This window comes from Trichechus manatus, unplaced genomic scaffold (genome assembly GCF_000243295.1).
Source record: "Trichechus manatus latirostris isolate Lorelei unplaced genomic scaffold, TriManLat1.0 scaffold00023, whole genome shotgun sequence".
In the NCBI taxonomy this organism is placed as follows: Eukaryota; Metazoa; Chordata; class Mammalia; order Sirenia; family Trichechidae; genus Trichechus; species Trichechus manatus.
This window is the reverse complement of record NW_004443959.1, coordinates 22,000,580-22,024,272: the sequence shown is the minus strand read 5'-3', so window position 1 is coordinate 22,024,272 and position 23,693 is coordinate 22,000,580.

Here is a 23,693-nt window from a genome sequence, read left to right as displayed (position 1 = left end):
AAAAAAAAAAAAAAAGACAGGACGGTTACAGTAGGTGTACAAAATAAAACACCAGATGATTTTCCAGTAGAAGAAAAGTCAATAGAACTACCTGATAGGGAATTCAAATTTCTAAAACTCAGAGCTATCCAAGAGTTGAAGCCAAAAGCAAACAAAACTGAGGAGAAAAAGGATGAATTCATGGAAAAAGCAGACAAATTCATGGAAAATACAGAAAAAAAGAAGGAATTCAGGAAAATAATACAGGAACAAAATGCCAAATAAATTCACAACTAGAAATCAAACAAAAACAACAATTAGAAATCCAAAAGATAAACAACAAGATTTCAGAAATGGACAGTGTCATACACAGGCTGAGGAGCAGGGTTGAAACAATGGAAGACAAGATCAGTGAAACTGAAGACAAACACTTGGATACAACTTTGAGGAAGAAAAATGGAGAAAAATGAAAAAAACCCTGAGAATGGCGTGGGATACAATGAAAAGCAAAAATCTGCAAGTGACTGGGGTTCCAGAATGGAGGGAGAAAACAAAAAACACAGAGAGAATCACTGAAGAACTGCTGACAGAAAACTTCCCTAATATCATAAAAGATGAAAAGCTGACCATCTAAGAAGCTCAATGAACCCCATACAGAACAGACCCCAAAAGAAAATCATCAAGGCATATCATAATCACACTCACTAAAACCAAAGACAAAGAATCCTGAGAGCAGCTAGAGAAAAGTGAAAAGTCACGTACAGAGGGGAAACAATAAGACTAAGCTCTGATAACTTCGCAGAAATCATGTAGGCAAGAAGGCAATGGAATGACATACATAAAACCTTGAAAGAAAAATATTGCCTACCAAGAATAATATATCCTGCAAAACTTTTGTTCAAATATGATGGTGAAATTAGGACATTCCAGATAAAGGAAATTAAGGGACTATGTAAAAACCAAACCAAACTTACAAGAATTATTAAAGGGAGTCCTTCAGTTTGAGAACAAACAACATCAGACTATAGCCTGAATGTAGGATGCAAGATCGCACCAGCCACATACCAACCGAGGAAATGAACTCTCAAGGACTATTCAAAACCAAAATACTTACAACAGGGAATCAGAGAGATTAGTCTGTAAACAACAACAATGTCAGAACAATAAAAGAGGGAATAAATGGTGTAGCTATAGAACTTTCTAATGGAGAGGAAGGCAAGGAGATACCAAGTAATAATAGACTGGTTCAAACCTGGAAGATAAGGGTAAATTTCAAGGTAACTATAAAGAAAGTTAACAAACCTACTCAACAATATAAAGAAGAAAAACATAAATTCTCAGTAAAAACAAAATCTACAAAAACAAAAGAAATGAAAAAAAATCCACAAACAAAAGGAATTCAGCACAGGAGAGTAAGAGGAACAAAGAAAATGTCTGCACCACAACAAAAAAAAGTACTACAAAATGACAGCAATACACTCACATCTATCAATAATTACACTGAACGTAAATAGCCCAAATGAACTCATAAGGAGATAGAGAGTGACAGAATGGATTAAAAAAAAGGATCCATCAATATGCTGTCTACAAGAGACACAACTTAGAAACAAAGACATAAATTTATTAAAAATCCAAGGATGGAAAAAATATATCAAGCAAACAGCTATTAAAAAAGAGCAGGAATGGCAATGCTAATCTCAAATAAAATAGACTTTAAACAAAATCCACCAAAAAGACAAAGAAGGGCACTATATCATAATTAAAGAGATGATCCAGCATGAAGACATAACCATAATAAACATCTACACACCCAATGACAGGGTTCCAAAATACATAAAATGAACTCTAAGAGCACTGAAAGAGAAATTGACAGTTCCACAATAATAGCAGGAGACTTCAACACACCATTCTCGGTAAAGGACAGAACATCTAGACACTCAACAAAGATACAGAAGATCTAAAGGGCACAATGAGCCAACGTGACCTCATGGACATATATATGCACTCCACCCAACAGCTGTAAGTACACACTCTTTTCCAATGCACATGAAGTGTTTTCCATCTTAGGCCACAGAGCAACCCTCAAGAAAATTCAAAACACTGAGATAATACAAAGTATCTTCTCTGATCACAACATCATCAAAATAGAAAATAACAACAGAAAGAGCAACAACAACAACAAAAAAACAATTACATGGAAACTGAGTAACACTCTGCTTAAAAACCATTGGGTAATAGAAGAAATCAGAGGTGAAATAAAAAAATTCCTAGACTCAAAACAGAATGAAAACACATCATACTAAAACCCTTGAGACACAGCAAAGGCAGTGCTCAGAGGTCAATTTATAGCAATAGATGCACACATCAAAAAAGAAGAAAGGGACAAAATAAAAACATTAGCTACACTACTCGAACAAATAGAAAGAGAACAGCAAAAGAAGCCTATAGCCACCAGAAGAAAGGAAATAATAAAGATCAGAGCAGAAATAAATGAAATAGAGAATAGAAAAACAATAGAAACAATCAACAAAACCAGAAAGTGGTCCTTTGAAAAGATCAATACAATCGACATACCACTGGCCAAACTGACAAAAGAAAAACAGGAGAGGACGCAAATAACCCAAATAAGAAATGAAATGGGGGACATTACAACAGACCCACCTGAAATAAAAAGGATCGTAACCGAGTATTATGAAAAAGTACACTCCAAAAATTTGAAAACCTAGAGGAAATGGACAAATTCTAGAAACACACTACCTACCCACTAACACAAAATGATGTTGAAAATCTGAAAAGATGCATAACAAGAGAAGGGATTGAAAAGGTAATTAAAAAAACTCCCAACACAAAAAAGCCCTGGCCCAGATGGCTTCACTGGAGAATTCTACAAAACATTCACAGAAGAGCTTACACCAGTACTACTCAAACTATTTCAGAATATAGAAAACGAAGGGATACTTCCAAATTCATTCTATGAAGCTAGAATAACCCTGATCTTAGTTGGCTGCTCACAGGCAAAGACACCACAAAAAAATGAAATTACACACCAATATCTCTCAAGAATATAGATGTAAAAATTCTCAACAAATATCTAGCCAACAGAATTCAGCATCATTTCAAAAAAATAATACACCACAACCAAGTAGGATTCATACCAGGTATGCAAGGATGATGCAACATTAGAAAATCAATCAACGTAATCCACCACACAAATAAAAAAGAATCACGTGATCATCTCAAACGACAAAGAAAAGGCATTCGACAAAGTCCAACACCCATTCCTGATAAAAATTCTCAATAAAATAGGTATAGAAAGGACATTTCTTAACATAATAAAGGGCATCTATACAAAATCAACAGCCAACATCATTCTTAGTGGAGAGAGGCTGAAAACATTCCCCTTGAGAATAGGAAAAAGACAAGGATACTCTTTATCACCACTCCTATTTAACATTGTGCTGAAAGTCCTATAGAGCAATAAGGAAAGAAAAACAAATAAAGGGCATCCAAATTGGTAATGAAAAAGTTAATCTGTCCCTATTTGCAGATAATATACTATATACAGAAAACCCAAAAGACTCCATGAGAAAACTACTGGAACTAACAGAAAGATTCAGCAAAGTAGTAGGATACAAGATAAACATACAAAAATCAGTTGCATTCCTATACACCAATAAAGAGAATGATGACAAAGAAATCAGGAAAACAATACCATTTATAATAGCCCCTAAAAAAATAAAAATATTTAGGAATAAATCTAACCAGGGATGTAAAAGACCTATATAAAGAAAACTACAAAACACTACTGCAAGAAACCAAAAGAGCTCTACAGAAATGGAAAAACATACCATGCTCGCGGACAGGCAGACTCAACATTGTGAAAATGACAATTCTACCCAAAGCAATTCACAAATACAAAGCAATCCCGATCCAAATACCAACAACATTCTTTAAAGAGATGGAAAAATGAACCATTAACTTTATATGGAAAGGGAAGAAGCCCCAGATAAGTAAAGCACTATTGAAGAAGAAGAATAAAGTAGGAGGACTCGCACTACGTGACCTCAGAACCTACTATACAGCTACAGTAGTCAGAACAGCCTGGTACTGGTACAAAGATAGAAATATTGACCAGTGGAACAGAATTGAGAACCCAGATGTAAATCTATCCACCTACGGTCACCTAATCTTTGACAAGGGCCCAAAGTCCATGAAATGGGGAAAAGGCAGTCTTTTTAACAAATGATGCTGGCAAAACTGGATGTCCACCTGCAAAAAAATGAACCAGGACCCATACCTCACACCATACACAAAAACTAATTCAAAATGGATCAAAGACCTAAATATAAAGCCAAAAACTATAGGATCAATGCTAGAGACCCTAATACATGACAGTAACAGGATACAAACCATAACTAACAAAACACAAACTCCAGAAGATAAGCTAGATAACTGGGATCTTCTAAAAATGAAACACCTATGCTCATCAAAAGACTTCACCAAAAGAGTAAAAATAAAACCTACAGACTGGGAACAAAAATTTTGGCAATTGTTTAAGTCCGACAAAGGTCTAATCTCTAAAATCTAGAGGAAAATGCAATCCCTCTACAACAACAACAAAAAAATACAGTTAAAAAATGGGCAAAGGAAATGAACAGACACTTCACCAAAGAAGACATTCACGTGGCTAACAGACACATGAGGAAATGCTCGCAATCACTAGCCATTAGAGAAATGCAAACAAAAGCACAATGAGATATCATCTCACCCCAGCATTACTGGCATGAATCAAAAAAACAAAAATAACAAAAGTTGGAGAGACTACGGGGAGATTGGAACTCTTATGCACTGCTGGTGGGAATGCAAAATGATACAACCATTTTGGAAAATGATATGGTGCTTCCTTAGAAAGCTAGAAATAGAAATACCACATGATCCAGCAATCCCACTCCTGGGAATATATCCTAGAGAAATAAAAGCCATCACACGAATAGACATAGGCACACCCATGTCCATTGCAGCATTGTTCACAACAGCAAAAAGATGGAAACAACCTAGATGCCCATCAACAGATGAATGGATAAACAAACTATGGTACATACACACAATGGAGTATTACACAACGATAAAGAACAATGATGAATCTTCGAAGCATCTCACAACGCAGATGAATCTGGAGGGCTTTATGCTGAGTGAGATAAATCAATCACCAAAGGGCAAATATTGTATGAGACCACTTCTATAAAAACTCATAAAAAGCTTTACACACAAAAAGAAACAATCTTTGATGGTTACAAGGGAGGTGAGGGGTTGGGATCGAAATACACTAAATAGACAATAGAGAAGTGGTAACTTTGGTGAAGGGTAAGACAGTACACAATACAATACACAGCACAACTTAATGAAGGCAAGGTCATGGAAGCTCCACAGACGCATCCAAACTCCCTGAGGGACTGAATTGCTGGGAAGAGGGCTGTGGGGACCATGGTCTCGGGGAACATCTAGCTCAACTGGCATAACGTAGATTATAAAGAAAATATTCTACATTCTACTTTGGTGAGTAGCGTCTGGGGTCTTAAAAACCTGTGCGCAGCCATCTAAACTACTTCACTGGTCTCACCCCTTTGGGAGCAAGGGAGAATGAAGAGAACTAAAGATAAAAGAGGAAGATTAGTCCAAAGGACTAATGGACCACAACTACCAAGGCCTCCACCAGACTGAGTCCAATACAGCTAGATGGTGCCCGGCTACCACCACAGACTGCTGTGACAGGGATCCCAATAGAGGGTCCTCGACAGAGCCGGAGAAATAATGTAGAACAAAATTCTAACTCACAAAAAAAGACCAGACTTACTGGCCTGATGGAGACTGGAGAAACCCCGAGAGTATGGCCCCCAGACACTCTTTTAGCTCAGTAATGAAGTCACTCCTGAGGTTTACCCTTCAGCCAAAGATTAGACAGGGCCATAAAACAAAACAAGAGTAAAGAGGCACATCAGCCCAGGTGCAAGGACTAGGAGGCAGGAGGGGACAGGAAAGCTGGTAATAGGGAACCCAAGGTCGAGAAGGGAGAGTGCTGACATGTCGTGAGGTTGTTAACCAATGTCATAAAACAATATGTGTACTGTTTAATGAGAAGCTAGTTTGTTCTGTAAACCTTCATCTAAAGTACAGTAAAAATAAATAAATAAATTTTAAAAACTGCTGAGAAACACTCACTACTTCCAAAAAAAAAAAGATACAACCTAATCCTGTAGGATTAAGTCTTGTCTTATTAACATAACTGCCTCTCATCTTGCCTTATTAATATCACAGAGGTTAGGATTTACAACACATAGGATAATCACATCAGATCGTGAAATGCTGGACAACCACACAATACTGGGAATCATGGCCTAGCCAAGTTGACACATATTTTTGGGGTACACTATTCAATCCATAACATAACTCTTCCCCAGTCATATTTTAAGTGTTTTCCATCCTGAGGGGCTCATCTTCCAGCACTATATCTGGCAATGTCGTGGTATTATCCATCAGGTTTTCATTGGCTGATTTTCAGTAGATCACCAGGCCCTTCTTCCTAGTCTGTCTTAGTCTGGAAGCTCCACTGAAACCCATCTACCATGGGTGGCCATGCTCGTATTTGAAATACCAGTGGCATAGCTTCCAGTATCAAAGCAACAAGTAAGCCACCACAGTACGACAAATTGACAGATGGGTAGTGAACAGTAAATCTAACTAGGTTGGACTCTTGAAACTGAACAGCCAGATCTCCCTTTCAGAACAAAGTTCTACACTGAAAAGAAACTTCTGAGAATCTAATCAAAACTGAGCAGGATAAGGATAACACAGATTAAGGAAAGAACATGTCAAGGTCAGTCCAATATAAAACTATTATTAAAAAACAAAGAATAAAGAGCAGGGTAACAACCCTACATACAATGAAAGCACACCAAAAAGCCATATCTATAAAAGAAATCATACTACTACCTGATACTTTAAGACAAGCTAGAAGACACTACGAAAATTCCTTAAGACTTTATGAAAGAACAATATAAGTAAGAAAAATTTAGAAATGAGGAGATGGAATTCAGGAAAATACCAGAAAATAAACTTCTTTCAGAAATAAAGAATAAAGTAGAAAAAACATGAGTGAATACACATAGTCATACATTGAGAAACAGGTGGTTTAAAAAAGGGAGAAAGCTTTAAAATAAAAAAAGAAATGAACTGGCAATATTAAAGATAAGCAAAGAAGCTACAACGAACATAATAAGTATAAAAATAAAAAGGAAAATCAAAGCAGAGAAACAGATTACATGCTAAAAGCTATTATTAAAAGAAAATTTACTAAAATTAAAAACAAATGTTTAACTACATTTTGAAAGAACACGCTGTGTACCTGAGACTATGTACCAGAACAACTAATACCAAGACATATTAAAATACAATTATTGTACATTACAGAAAAAAGTCCTTTAGCATCTAGACAAAAAGATCAGTGACTTAGAAGGGAAACAAATTAAGACTACCTGCTAGCAGCCTTTTAAATAGCACTGTGTTATTGCAGAAGTAAATGGAATAAGATAGTTAAGATACATCAGGAAAGGAAATATAAGCCAGTAATCTTATGTTCAGGAAAACTGACCTTCAAGAACAAAGAACACAGAGAAACTGCTATCAACACGCCAAAGCTCAAGCAATATTGTTTCCAATAACCTCTTTTGAACAAACTATTAGCCAATAAGCTCCAGGAAACCATAATGACCACAGAGATACAGACACAAGAATTAGTAGTGAGAAGGAATCATATGATTACTCATACAAACGAGATTAAGTGAGGGTAAACAGGGAAAGGCTATAATATTTAACAAATATATGTTCTGACAATACCAATACAGTACAGCTATTAAAAATGTACAGCATGTGAAGACATGTGAGAGCATGTGAAAAAGATGTTTAATGGTTTTCAGTAGAAATATTGGTGATAGTATTCATATTGCTATTTTAAGACTGTTGTATGTGCAACGTAGGAGAGAGCAAATGCATAATTATGGACTATTCTAACTCTATTATTCTCTGTGTTTCTTGAAAATTAAGATTTTCAACGTGGAAGAAAGGCAATGCAAACGTAATATAAAAGAAGTTTAGTAAAACCTCGTAAACCCTTAATTTCAATTGGAAGTACAAGGATGATTCATCAGGTAGTCTGTCGTCGAAGACTGATATGCAATTCCTAGCTTCGTCCCCTATAAAAGTCTAGAACCACTGACCAATTCTATAGCAATGAGCATTCCTAGAAACCCCATTGTGTTCTTCAAATGTCATTTTCATTAAATAAGGCAGGACACTTTGGAAACTTGATAATGCTAAATCTGGGACTGAAAACAGATAAGGTGAACTTCTCTGAAAGAGTTTCATACGAAAACCAAACCCGTTGTCGACAAGTCAATTCTGACTCATAGCGACTCTACAGAACAGAGTAGAACTGCCCCATAGGATTTCCAAGGAGCAGCTGGTGGATTCGAACTGCTGACCTTTAGGTTAGTAGCAGCAGCCCTTAACCACTGTGCCACCAGGGCTCTGAATGAATATTAGGTGAGTCAAAAAGACTCAGAAGAGAAAAAATAAAACATTTAGATTGCCTTTTCTATATGAACTGTTCCACTGTAAAATGAAATAAATGAAGAGAACTGTCTATTTATACAAACAATTACAATTTTCCAATGAAAAAGGAAAGAGAAAATGAAAATATTACTGCTTTGCAACTCCCAGTAGATTAATGGATCTAGGCATTTATCGTCAGTAGCTGCTAACACAACAACGAAAATAACCAACCATTAAATTCCTCCCAAGAAGTAAAACCAGAATGCCCATTAGAAGCAAGGACGGCGAGACTTCATCTCACATATTTTGGACATGTTATACGGAGGGATCAGTCCCTGGAAAAGGACATCGTGCTTGGTAAAGTAGAGAGTCAGCGAAAAAGAGGAAGACACTCAAGAAGATGGATTGACACAGTGGCTGCAACAATGGGTTCAAGCATAACAACAATTGTGAGGATGGTGCAGGACCGGGCAGTGTTTCGTTCTGTCATACACAGGGTTGCTCTGAGTCGGAACCAACTGGATGGCACCTAACAATAACAACATCTTCCTCCTGATGAAAGAGCACAGCCACCACCTACAGTCTCACCAAAGGAATACGTATGAGTTGATCAAACCTCAGGATCCAGCTGTCAATGTGCAGAGAACACAGAGGACAGAGGAACAGGCAATCGTGCACCATGCATATGCATTCGGCAAGACCAAGACTATGGGAAACTGTACAGGCCAAATAGCTCAGGACAAGAAAGGGATCAGGGAAAGGACTACAGATAAAAGGAGACTTTAAAAACATCAAACGAAAATAATAGGTCAAGACTAAACAAGAGCTGGGTATGCACACTTGAGTGATAAAACTATAAAGAAAGATAAAGAAGTAATTACCATAAAGTCAAGACAGTGGTTACTTTGGGCAGAAGCAAGGGGTTATGACTGGTATGAGGAACACAGAGCATAGAGATGGGGCAGGTGGCAATATTCTGTGTTTTGACCACGGTGACAATTACAAGGGTGTTCCCCTTAAAATAATCATTAAACCAAACATTCGTTTCATGTGTGTATGTTCAATAGGTTTTAATCTGTGATAAAAAAAAAAAACTTTTAAAAATATGGTTCTGATGACTACCTAATATTTCCATCATTAGTAAGTAGCAAGCTTTATTAATATAAAACAATAAACACTTAATATCCCATAATCAAGGATAAAAAAAGTTAGGATTAAGTCAGTGCATAACGTGCAAGCTTTTTGGAACAAAAAATAAAGTGTAAACTCACGGCTGAGTATCTTTGAGCATCTGATGGCTATAATGAACTGCTGCTCATATGTGGCCTGAAAAAGCACCTCAGCATGTAAGATGCTGTCTTTAAGAACTGGAGGCACACGGCTGCTTCCCAGCAAACTGCCAGCGGTGCTCACCATTATCTCCCTTTAATTCGGTGTCTTTACTTCCATCCGTTTCCAACCTTAACATACAAAACAAAAGAACCCCTTTCCCCCTCATCACAACAAGTTTTTCACTGCTTGTTAAGAACAACTCATTTCAAAAGCTGTTCAACTTTCGAGTTTTAAGGGATCCGGTTTGCATTAAAAGAAGTTTAACTGCATTAACGCGACAATTTTATAGAAAAAGAAATACAAACATACATCAAGAGCTGCCTTTCCTTTTTTCTAGTCTCAAGGAGTGCTCACTAAGTTTGAAAACTAACTACGGTAAGTCTATGAAAATTTGTTTTTTACTTTAAGCTTCTCAAATACTGTAGATTGCAGATTAAATCAAATTCATAAAACCCTGTGTATTATTAATGTACAGCAGTAGTTCACAACTCTAACTGTAATTCAGAATTTTTGAGAGAGGTTTAAAAAAAAATACTGATGCCTGGGACCTACCCCAGAAAAATGAATGAGAATTTACAGAAGCGGAGCATCTGAATTCTTTCCCCAGTTCTCATCGTAAGATTCCTGCATACAGCGGGGGTTAAGAATGATTAATGCCTTAAGAGGGAATAATTCTGATCATTTGTTCATTTTTTAAAAATCAATGACTTAAAAAAATAATAACTACAATTAAGAGGAAGCTTTAGTTACCCAGATAATTTTAAGGTGTATAAATTTTAGTTAGGGAAGAATGGAAGGGGAGGAAGGAAGAGAGAATCAGGATGATTCTTGGCTGGACCATGATTCTCAGTGGTTTGGCAGCTATGTAATGTAGTTTGGCAGTTACATAATGACCTAATTTGGCAGTTATGTAATGATGTAGTCATCCTCCATGATCTAATCTGATCTGATCTGATCAGCCAATTGGTTGTAAGGGGAGTTTCCTTGGGGATGTGGCCTGCATCCAATATATATACATATATGGACATTCCGGCAAAGCCTGCTTGCTTCCTCTGGATCCTGCATTTAGCTCATCATCATCTGACCTCCACCTGTTGGAACTTGAGCAAGCAGCCTGCTGTACTGCCTGTCCATCTTGGGATTCATTGACGTCTGCAGCCTGTGAGCCAGCAGCCTGCCATCTTACCTGTCAATCTGGGATTCGTCAGCCTCTGCAGTGATGTGAGTCAGGAGAAACCTCTAGCCTGATGCCTGACCCATGAGCCATTTCCTTGAGTTAAATCTCTCTCTCTCTCTCTATATATATATATATACAGATACATAAGCTTTGCTGGTTTTGCTTCTCTAGAGAACCCACTCAGCCTAAAACAGACAGGTATGCTACACATTATCTATTTTACAAGAAATAAAATCAATGAAGAGAGACTCATTCTGTCTACTTAGAGAATTGTTGAGTACTAGATGCACTGGGAAATCACGGCATTTAGCTGAAAAACTACGCTGAGTCAAACAATTACTGAATGCCGGGCCTTCTGTGTTCTCCATCTTTTTTCCCCCAATAAGTTATCTGTGGGAAAGATGTATCTAAATTTAAAACCAGAGAAAAGTTTTTAAGAATAACACAGCTGTTGTGTTACTTTTGTGTTCTGTTGCTACAGACGGCTCTTTAAATCTAGGCTTTTTTTGTTGATGTTGTTGTTATTTAAGTATAGATCTATTTGCCCTTTTAGATAAAAAATCTTCAAAGGAAGGGACCATGTCTCAAATCCAATACAATATCCAATGCAAAAGGTCTCAAACCTAATAGAAAAGGTCTATGATTAATAATCACAGGTATAAATACAGAAATATTAGAGTTTTATGAAAGCATGCAAGAATAAATCTGATATAACCTATGCAAAAGATAATGAATCAAAAAGAATGGCAATTATCTAAAGAAACGTTTTAAATCTAGATATCAAAGCATGAATTAATCATAAAAGACAGTCACGATCACAAACATTATTTTATCTTTCTCCATTTCAGGAATTTGCTGATTCACCTAACTTTGAGAAAAGAATTATAATCCCAAATTCACACATAGCAAGTCTGAAATTCATTAAAAGAACTTGTTCCAAGCATATCTAAAGATCTTATAAAATAACTCCTAATAAAAGGAATCACTGCTTTCCTAGCTAGGTCATCCAGAAAATGTCTGGCCTGGAGATAGAAGAAGCACTGAATGGAAGCAAGTCTGACTACAAACTGCCACAAAAATAACTAAAATTTTGAAACACAGTCACTTGTTTAAGAGAGAGAGAAAGAGAGAAAATGAGAACCAGCTCATGGGAAGCTGTCTCAAGAGATAAGATGACTATAAATTCATCATTACTCCTGAATGTCTCTGAAGAATGACATTTCAAATCCCAGATGCTGGTTTACTAGCTTTGACAACTACATAATATTTAAATAGAGCTAATATTTTAAGGGAGCCCTGGTGGCACAGTGGTCAAGCGTTCAGCTGCTAACCAAAAGGTTGGCGGTTTGAATCCACTAGCCATTCCTTAGAAACCCTATAGGGCAGTTCTACTCTATCCTATAGGGTACTCTGTCCTATAGGGTCATCATGAGTCAGAATCAACTGGACTGCAACAGGTTTGGTTTTTAATATTTTGTGTATTTAAACAGAAATTTAAATATTTACATTTAAATACTTTAAACAGTTAATATTTCAAATAGTTTTATTTCTTAGGTCACACACCACTCTCTTGACATCGGTGCAGGCGGGGTGCTAAGGGCACCCACACAGGGGCAGCCTTGCCTCTCACACACAGTACAGTGGATCGCCAGGGTCACGCTGGAGATAATGAAGTCTCACTCTTGAAAACTTTTTAATTTAGATAAAAAAATTCATTTTTCAAATAAGGAATGGCACCTTTGAAAAGAACTATAAAATCATCAGAATAACAGCATTTTAAACGTGCTGCTAGGAGATGACAGGCAATACCAAGAATATGACCAAAAGTTAGATTTCTGAGGTTCTCTTTTTTGACACTGATTTAGTTGCAGACATGTCTTTTAAGACAAGAAGGCGTAACTACTACAGAGAAAGACGAACTGAAATGCAGGTAAGTGGAATACATAGCAATAGAATTTACCATTTTTTTTTCAAAAACTAAAAACCTTTCATTTTATGCAACTAAAATGTACTTGTTTGTAGCATGAAAAAACGGGGCGGGGGGAGAAAAGTGCCCCTCAGCCTCTATTTGCTCAGAATCTATTACAGATTTTATACAGCTACATTGGTTTGTAATTTTCCAACTTGTCTTTTTTCCATTGCTCTTATTTTTTTTTTTATTTTGAAGTCCCTAAATTAATTGTAGCTGAGCACACAGCATTAGCTTTGTCTATACACTCAAAGTGACGAGGCAATAATCTGCCGCGTCCGTAAATCACCTAATGAACCATCTAATAAACAGTCTCTCCTGAGTACACACAATGTCTTCTATTCAAGATTTTCTTTCTTCAAGGGGTAGAGTAACGAAATGATTAAATATAATTAAACTCTGAGACGGAACTCAGTGTGCTTGCCAACTTTGAATTACTGGGGGCAAGTGATTCAACCTGGGTTTTCACATTAATAAATGCTGTTTTTTGGTTAATGAGTTCCTCCAATCCTGATGCCGAGTTCCTCTTCATATACTCCAGCTTCTCAGATTATTTGCTCAGCATACAGATTGAATAAATATGGTGAAAGGATACAATCCTGACGCATACCTTTCCTGATTTTAAACCACACAGTATCCGCTTGTTCTGTTCAAACGACTGCCTCTTAGTCTATGTACAGGTTCGTCACAAGCACAATTAAATGTTCGGGAACTCCCATTCTTTGCAACGTTATCCACAATTTGCTATGATCCACACAGTCGAATGCCTTTGCGTAGTCAACAAAACACAGGTAAAGATCTCTCTGGTATTCTCTGCTTTCAGTCAAGATTCAACATCAATGATATCCCTCATTTCATGTCCTCTTCTGAATGTGGCTTGAATTTCTGGCAGTTCCCTGCAGATGTACTGCTGCAACTGCTTTTTAATTATCTTCAGCAAAATTTTACTTGTGTGTGATATCAATGATATTGTTTGATAATTTCTGAATTCTGTTGGATCACCTCTGTTTGGAATGGGCACAAATACAGATCACTTCCAGTTGATTGGCCAGGTAGCTGTCTTCCAAATTTCTTGGCATAGATGAGCGAGGGCTTCCGGCGTTACATCTATTTGTTGAAACATGTCAGTTGGTATTCTGTCAAGTCCTGGAGCCTTGTTTTTCGCCAATGCCTTCAGTGCAGCTTGGACCTCTTCCTTCTTGATTATATGCTGCCTTCTGAAATTACTGAATGTTGGCCAATTATTTTTGGTACAGTGACTCTTGTATTCCTTCCACTTTCTTTTGATGCTCCCTGTGTCGTTCAGTATTTTGCCCATAGAATTCTTCAATATTGCAACTTGAGGCTTAAATTTTTTCCTTCAGATCTTTCAGCTTGAGAAATGCTGAGCATGTTATTCCCTTTTGGTTTTCTAACTCCAGGTCTTTGCACACGTCATTATAATACTTCATTTTGTCTTCTCAAGCCTCCCTTCGAAATATTCTGTTCAGCTCTTTCACTTCATAATTTCTTCCTTTAGCTACGGGACATTCAAGAGCAAGTTTCAGAGTCTCTTCAGACATCCATTTTGGTCTTTTTTTTTTTCTTTTCTGTCCTTTTAATGATCTTTTGCTTTCTTCAGGTAAGATGCCCTTCATGTCATCCCACAATTCATCTGGTCTTCACTTATTAGTGTTCAATGCATCAAATCTACTCTTGAGATGGTCTCTAAATTCATTAACAACCTGTGATATGCTGATGACACAAACTTGCTTGCTGAAGGCGAAGAGGACTTGAAGCACTTACTGATGAAGATCAAAGATTACAGACTTCAATATGGATTACACCTCAACATAAAGGAAACAAAAATCCTCACAACTGGACCAATAAACAACATCATGATAAATGGAGAAAATAGTGAAGTTGTCAAGGATTTCATTTTACTTGGATCCACAATCAATGCCCATGGAAGCAGATATCAAGAAATTAAACAACATATTGTATTGGGCAAATCTAGTGCAAAAGACTTCTTTAAAGTATTAAAAAACAAAGATGTCACTTTGAGGACTAAGGTGTTCCTGATCCAAGCCATGGTATTTTCAATCACCTCATACGCGTGAGAAAACTGGACAATGAATGAGGAAGACTGAAGAAGAATTGATGCCTCTGAATTATGGTGTTGACGAAGAATATTGAAGATACACCCTGGATTATCAGAAGAACTAACAAATCTGTGCTTGGAAGAAGTACAGCCAGAAGGCTCCTTAGAAGTGAGGATAGCGAGACTTTGTTTCACACACTTGGGAGAAGTTATGAGGAGGGACCAGTCCCTGGAGAGGGACATCATGCTTGGTAAAGTAGAGCATCAGCAAAAAAGAGGAAGACCTTCAGCGAGATGGATTTACACAGTGACTGCAACAATGGGCTCAACCACAGGAATGATTGCGCAAGACCATGTAGCATTTTATTCTGTTGTCACTGGGTCGCTATGAGTCAGAACCAACTTGACGACAGCTAAAAACAGTGTTTTTTGGTTATTGCTGAATTTTTAATCAGCGTGACATCTTAATTCTACGTATGTATGTCACAGAGAGCATAAACACATCACCCTGATAGCAGAAGTACAATCCAGGCTACACAGAGGAGTCATCATCAGGCTTAATAAATAAAATTTTATTTTCAACTACTTTGAAAGTGGTAAAGGAGCTAACCCTACCTATTATTTTCTGAAATTATAGATAAAAGATGAAAAACTTAATGTGCAACTATTTCATAGGAATTTTTTCCAAATCCATGGTGAAACAAAGGACGGAAGAAGGTAAGGAGGGAAGAGGGGAATCCTTAAAGCTGAAAGCCACACATGGATTTAAATTAATAGGTACCGTGGCACTCCTCGAAAACCCTATGAGACTGTTCTACTCTGTCGCATAGGGTCACTATGGGTCAGAATTGACTCAACAGCAACAGGTTTGTTTTGGTGGCAGCATTAAGGAGCCCTGGTGGCAGAGTTGTTAAGTGCTCAGTTGTAACCCAAAGGTTGATGGTTCGAACTCATCAGTCGCTTCACAGAAGAAAGGTATGGCAGTCTGTTTTCGTAAAGATTACAGCCTTGGAAACCCTACGGGGCAGTGCTACTCTGTCCTGCAGGGTTGCTATGAGTTGGAATTGACTCAACGGCAGTTGGTTTGGTTTGGGTGGCAGCAGAATAATTCTCCCCCCAAAGATGTCCATGTCCTAATCTTTGAAACTGTGACTATATTACCTTACATAACAAAAGAGATCAAGGTTAAGGATTATGAAATGGAGAGACCACCCAGGATTATACAGGTGGGACCAATCTAATCACATGGGCCCTTAAAAGCAAAGACCCTTTCCTGGCTGCAGAGGACCAGAGATAAGGCAATGTGAAAAAGACGCTCCACTATTGCTGGCTCTGAAGATGGAAGGAAGAGGCCATAGGCCAAGGAATGCGGGTGGCCCCTAGAAGCTGAAAAAGGCAAAGAAGCAGAGCCTCTAGAGCCTCCAGAAGGGAACACAGTCCTGCCAGCATTTTAATTTTAGCCCACTGAGACTTCTGTTAGACTTCTAACCTACAGAATTGCAATATAATAGACATGTATTGCTTAAGCCACCAAGTTTGTGGTAACTTGTTACAGCAGCAGTAGAAAACTAATACAGATACATTAAAAAAAAAAAAAACCCTTAATTCCCTCAGCATAAGGGCACTACAGTGCTTTACCCTGCCACTATCACCTCCCAAAAATTAGTAATTTAGCAATATCATTACTACTCTGACACAGCTCTCAAATATCTGCATCAATCGCATATGTACCACTGGAACAAAAAACATATTCTATACATATTAACAAGTACTAGCAAATAACCACTGTCTTCCTTCTGGCTGGAACAAATATAGTGCCTATCAAAGATGCTTATTAGGTTAGTAACTGTGTCTATTTAAACATGAAATCCAGACTAACATGTTAATGTATAAAATCAGGGTGAACAACACGCCCTTTAGATGATTTCGAAACAATAAAAAAGATAAACAGCCATAATAGGAGTGAAATGAGTAAAAGGCTCAAGCATGCAATTCATGCACAGAAAAAGTGAGTTAAAGGAAGAAAAAAACATATTCAACAGTACTAGTAACCCAAGTAAATGAAATCATCAACTATATATCATCTATCAAATCAGTAATTATAAAAAGAATTTAAAAAGCAAATGTTGGTAAGTATGCAACGAGACAAACTCTCAAGAAGTCTTGGTGAGAGGGCAAATGGGTACAAATTTCTGGAAAGTCATATTGAAATACACGTTGAAAAATCTTAAAACTATTCACGCCTTTGACACAGCATTTTAAATCCAAAAATTTTATTTTAAGGAAATAAGAAAATAACTGAATAGAGGTAATTCATCCAAGCATTACTTATAATACTAGAGAACTGGAGAATCTCTATCAAAACAAGAGTGATACCAGTGCTTTCCTAGTTTTTTTGCTAATAAGGAAGGGACAGACGAAAGTACTATGGATTTCTCCCGGTTGAGACTAGTAAACAATGAAATCAAATTGGACTCACAGGGTTAATAAAGAATAAATTTATGTTTTTCCAAGCTAAGCTCATTTTAAGAAATCAGGGGTCATTCCAAAACCCAAACTAAAAATCAATGACCCTTTATACAATAAAAATGAATGATAACGTGTTTTAATATATGGCTGTACCTTGATGTACAGATCTATTATATATAGACATTAAGGATAAGAAATGAATCCTGTTTAGTTTCTCTTTCTACATAATCTTTATTCCTGAGGCAGTATAGATCTATTCATAGTTACCTTGAGGAAAGTGAATTATCTTTTGTAAAATAAATTAGATTTCTACATTTAGAATTACTGTGGCTTGACACAGAACCTATGCTAAGAATCCCTTCTATAATTTCTCTCACTTTAAATGGGAAAAAACACCAAAATGCTGTTAGGGCTTATGCTTGACTAAGTGCAAGAGAAATGTAAATACTGTTCAAATTCAACATGATGACTGCAACTGTGGTAATTAATAAAGTGAGGATGATGCATGCAATTACTCACACAGCACCAGGATTATCAATGAAGTGATAATCACTGAAATAATTTTGGTAGGTTGTTTCGAACATTTATCTTATCCCTGAAAGTATAAATGTGTATTTTAAATATGATCAGTAAATATATATATATACACACAAACCTGCTACCATTCAATTTCCTAAAAGCCCCCCATACAAAGTCCTCACAATGAAGAGAAATAGTTCTATATCAAGATTATAGCATCTCCTTATCTTCCTTACTCAGACTGTGGGCGATATCTAAGCATTACAGGTAAGCTGAAAATAAAGCAAGGTTTCTCAACTTGCCACTTTTGACATTTTTGGCCAGATAATTCTTTGTTGTGGGAAATGTTCTGTGCATTATCGGGGATAATGGCATCCTTTACCCACCAGATGCCAATAGTTCCCCCCTCCAGTTTCAACAATGAAAAATATCTCCAAAATTGTCAACTGTCTGCTTGAGGAAAAATTACCATCATTTGAAAACAACTAAAAAGAGATTTAGCCTGTAGAATGTGGAGCAAGCTGTCCCCCAGTTCTGACACACCCTCTTCCTAATGAAAGAAAGCAGAAAGAATATGAGAATGATTGCATCAGAGGGTGAAATGAAGACATATGTTAAATATGCTGGCCTCTCTCTCTCCTTCCCCAATTGCATAAATGACAGGGACCAAAAAAAATCCCAAACACAGCTGAAAAGCAAGAACATACTGTCTATAAAACAAAATCATTAAAGATTCTCTAAAAGAAGAAGATAAATGAAATCAGAGTATTAGAGAGAAACCAAAAGTCCATAAACTTGTACAGGAGAGGCCTGTGAGGAGACGGGGAACAGCTCTGGGGGAGATCCACGCACTGAAGCAGCAGAGATGGACACAGCATGCACCACACGGACAAGGGCAATCAAATAATGCTACTTCCATACAAAGGGCTTCTGACAAATTTTACCCAGCAATATATCAAATCCCCTCCACTCTCCTTGCCCTCTGGAAAGACTGCAACAAATAGAAGTGGCACACACAAACAAGCAAACAGAAAATAGAAGCAGACAACTGAAAACCGATAAATATTTAAAGAAACCCAATACCATGAAATATAGGCATAATATGCATCAAAAAAAACTAAATGAAATAAAATAATCTCCAGACCAAGAGTCTATAGAATGAACAAAAGGTATTTTTAAAAGTTGATTAATAGCATCACTGGGAAAAAAAATGGCCTAGAAAATTAAATATATAATTTTCAGGTTACAAATTAAATAGATGGGCTGACATACCAAAATAGACACAGCTAAAGAAGGAATGAGTGAGGCGAAATACCAAGGAAAGAAGTTATCTGAGACTAGTGTGCAAAAAAAAGTGAAAAGAAAGAAAGAATAAAAAGAAAAGTTAAACATATAGAAAATAGGTCCATAAAGATCAACTTCTAATCTAACAGGGGCTCAAAATGACAGAGAATGGAAGGAAGAAAAAAATAAAATGACGGGAAAAAAAGCATATTCCAGAAGTGAAAATGGCACAGATTTCATACTTTCAAAAGGCTACCAAGATTAAGCAGGATAAGTTAAAAACAAATACACCTGTTCCTTACTTAAACTATCTCATTACCTGATGTTTCGTATTTACGACAATAGCAAAAACTCTACTATGTGACTCTTTTGCACATTAAGGCAGCCAGCAGGGCGGCAACAGCTACTGAGCGCCCGCCCCTTGAGGAGGGTCTCCAGGCTGCCGGGCTGCACTGCCCCACTCTCTCTGTGCCCCCTGCCACATGGGGCTGGCCTCCTCTGTGGCCAAGGCCTCCAACACGCAGGCAGCACCAAGCCAGCAGATGCCTGTTCTGGGTTCCCAGCTCCTATGCGGCCCAAGGTCCCTCCCGCAGCTCAAAATTGCTGTGGGAGGGGAAGGGAGAAAAGAAAGAGGCATCCAAGGGGGTGTTTGGAAGAAATGCATGTGAGTTCAATGACATTCCAAAGTGAGTTGAACTGGGCCTGAAGCCCCGGCCTCGGTGGGGCCAGGTGCGCAGCCAGGCTCCCAGGCCCTGGCAGGAAGCCCCAAGCCTGGGTGACTTGCCAGGCCCAGAGGGCACAGCAGGCTCCACACGGTGAACAAAGGGTTTGCAGGGGTGGGAGTGGAGCTCTGGAGGCAGCTCCACGAAGGAAGCTCTGACCCAGCACAGCAGGAAGGTGAAGTGGTTAAGCCGTGGGCCCTCCAGTCACACAGCCCGGCTTTATACAGTTCTGTCTCCTCCAAGCCTCCTTCTCTGCAGAGAAATAATCCATAACTAGACTAGTCACAGTGATGAGCACATCAGTAAATCTTAGCTGTTACTACTTCTATGATCGTATTTTCTAAATAAAAAAAAATCAGACAAATGGATGGTCTGAAAACAAAACAAAACAAAAAATCCTCCACTTTTGCATAACACTGATGTTCGCACAACGACCTAGTTGTTGAAAGCTAACCATGTCGATAAGTGAGGAGTGGGTGTATACGTGCACCCAAAAAAATTTCAAAACACTAAGGAAAAGAGAAAAGTCCTGAAAGCTTCAAAAAATAAAACTAGGTACTAACAGAAGAACAAGGATTAAATTAGTGTTGGTCTTCTCATTACAACAGCAGAGGCTAAAAAATACTGAAACAACATCATCACGGTGCTAAGTAAAAAGCTACTTTAGAAATAGGGTTGCATATCCAAACAAACAAATATTGAAACTGATCACAAAAAAAAATTTTTTAAACATACAAAGATACATGAAAGTTTACCATTCTCGAACCCTCTTCACAAGAATTAAAAGAATAAATTCTCCAACAAAATGAAAAGCAACCATAAGCTTTTCATTTAGCAGGAAGCAGATGCTGAAGAAGGTCAGTCTAAGATGGCATGAAACAGATAGTGAAGGTGAGTCAAACTTAATGAACAAATGCAGTCACTGGGGTGAGACTGAGAATGGAGAACAGTTACACACAAGTGGGTCAAACCTGGGACTTACAAAATTAGGGGAAAAAAAACAAGGGTGAAGGCAAATGTAGCAGAGTGATACCAAACATAGTCTCAAGAAGTGTGTTTCTAATCAATATGGAGATGTATCCTCCTTCTTGAAATCGTGAAAATACTGGACAAAATATATAAATCAAAGGCACTCAAAATATGGGACATCAGGCAAGGAGGGCTGGTGAGCCCTGATGGATGGTATTGTCCCGGCTGACGGCCAGAAGGAAGTTTCCAGGCTGCAGCACAGGGAGGCAGAACAGGGCAGTCTCCTTGACTTGAGCAGACAAAACTGGGAGTCTGGAGAAGCTACAGATGCTAGAATTAGCCAGGTAAAGCACCAGATAGGAAAGAGAAAAAACTCCAGAGATACTACATATTCAGATAAGTACTGACTAGCACATGCATGTGAGGAAAAGGATTAGAGGAAGTGGTGCCCTGGGCTCAACCTGGCCAGCAATAATGCCTGATCCCAAGAGTCAAAATCATCTTAATTCAGGGAAATGAAAAACCTCTTAATTGGGATTAAAAAGAAAAATCTTAACTCAGGGCATCAGTTAGATTTTAGAAAAGGTCAGCCTTGTGTCAACAGGAGAAAGAAATTAAACATAAAACTAAACACAGATCTGTTCATGCTAAATGAAGCTTAAAAGCAACACTGGAAAGGACCAAATGGTTTCTAATTTTTTTTCTACATATCAGAACAAATCTCAAGAATATTTATGGAAACAGAAAAAATATCTAGCACTCAACAAGGTAAAATTCAGAATGTGTGGTATCCAATAACAAATTGCAAGGTACACAATGATAACCCATAATAAGCAGAAAACCAAGCGAGCAAAACTGACCCAGAAGTTACGCAGATGAAAGGGTTAGTAGATATGAACATGAAAGGCATTATTATGGATGTATTCCACTGTTCAAAGAGCTAGAGGAAAGACTGAACATGTTAAGTAGAGACACAGAAGATATAAACTTCTAAATCAAACTTCTAAAGATGATGCTATATAATGTCAGAGATGAAAAATATACCACATGTAATTAACAGCAAAATGATTTTTCAGGAGATTGCTAAACCTGAAGGTTAATGAAATTTAAAACACAGCACTAGAAACTACCCAAAATGAAACACACACACAAAAAAAAAAAAGACTGAAAAAATTAACAAAGCATGTGCTGCTGTCCTTGTTAGGTGCCATCGAGTCATTTCGTACAAGAGGAGACACTGCCCAGTCCTGCGCCAACAAAGCATCTGGAACAATTTAAATCTACCAAATATAGATATAAGTAGAGACTCCAAAGCACAGGAGAGGAGGAATAAAAAGAGCAAGAGAGACAGAATAAATAATAAAAAACAAAGAAGACTGAAGTTTTCCAAATTTGATGAAAACTATAAAACCACAGATACAAAAAGCTCAATGAAACTGAACACCAGTAAACAAAGAAAACTACAAAGCACATCAAAATAAAATGGTTTAAAATCAATTGTTTGAGAGAAAATCTTAAAATTAGTCAAAGGGGAAAAAAAGAAGCATTATGGACAGAGAACAAAAGGATGACAGCAGATCAACAGATTTCTCATCATAAACAATGCAGGCTAAAAGACAATGTATCGACAATTTTGAAGAATGAAAGAAAAAACCATCAGCCCAGACTTCTGGCAAAATGGCACTCTAGGCAGAAGCACCATGCCGTCCCTCCACAGCAAAGAAACTAAAGCCGAACAGAGAAAACAACAATCCTGAAACCCTAAACCATCAAATGAAGAGATAAAGAACTCAGCCAAGCACCAAATGGAGTGAGAAACTGACAGAGAACGGAGAGCGAGGAGATTCATGCAGAGGTCCCCTATCAGCTAACGCAGTGCAGATCCACCATCTTGGACTCCTATCGGAGACCAGCAAACATGGGGTATGAGAAAGCAGCTTCACAGAGCCTCCAGACGAAGACAAAACAACCAGTAACTTGTGATACACGCTTTCCCACCACCCACACTTCTTCACCCCAACTTGGACTCCTCCGCTTCCTGCGGACACAATCTCTTGACCGGGAAACACCGCCTGCTTGGATTCCACACACCCGAATGGGCCGGCTCTCTGAGTGCCATTTGTTGGCTGCTGGTGTTGCTTTTTCTGCTTCTTTGATTTCTTCCTTACCTCTCACCACATCCCCCTCCTTTAGCTCAAATACCTGGCTCCGTGCGCCATCTTTGCTTCCTCCTGAGGGGCTGCAGAGCTCCGGTAATTTGTGATATACGCTTTCCCACTCCCTACCCTTTTTCACCCACACTCGGCCCCCTCTGCCTCCCGTGGACACAGTCTCTTGTCTGAGAAGTACCAGCTGCTTGGATTCCACCAGCTTGCACTAGCTGGCTCTCTGAGTGCCATTTATTGGCTGCTGGTGTTGCTTTTTTTTCTGCTTCTTTTGATTTCTTCCTTACCTCTGACCACCTACCCCTCATATCGCTCAAATACCTGTCTCCGCGCGCCATCTTTGCTTCTTCCTGAGGGGCTGTGGAGCTCCGTTCAAGTGTGGAGCTGCTTCCCGGTCTGCGCTGCCACGCTGGTGGGATCC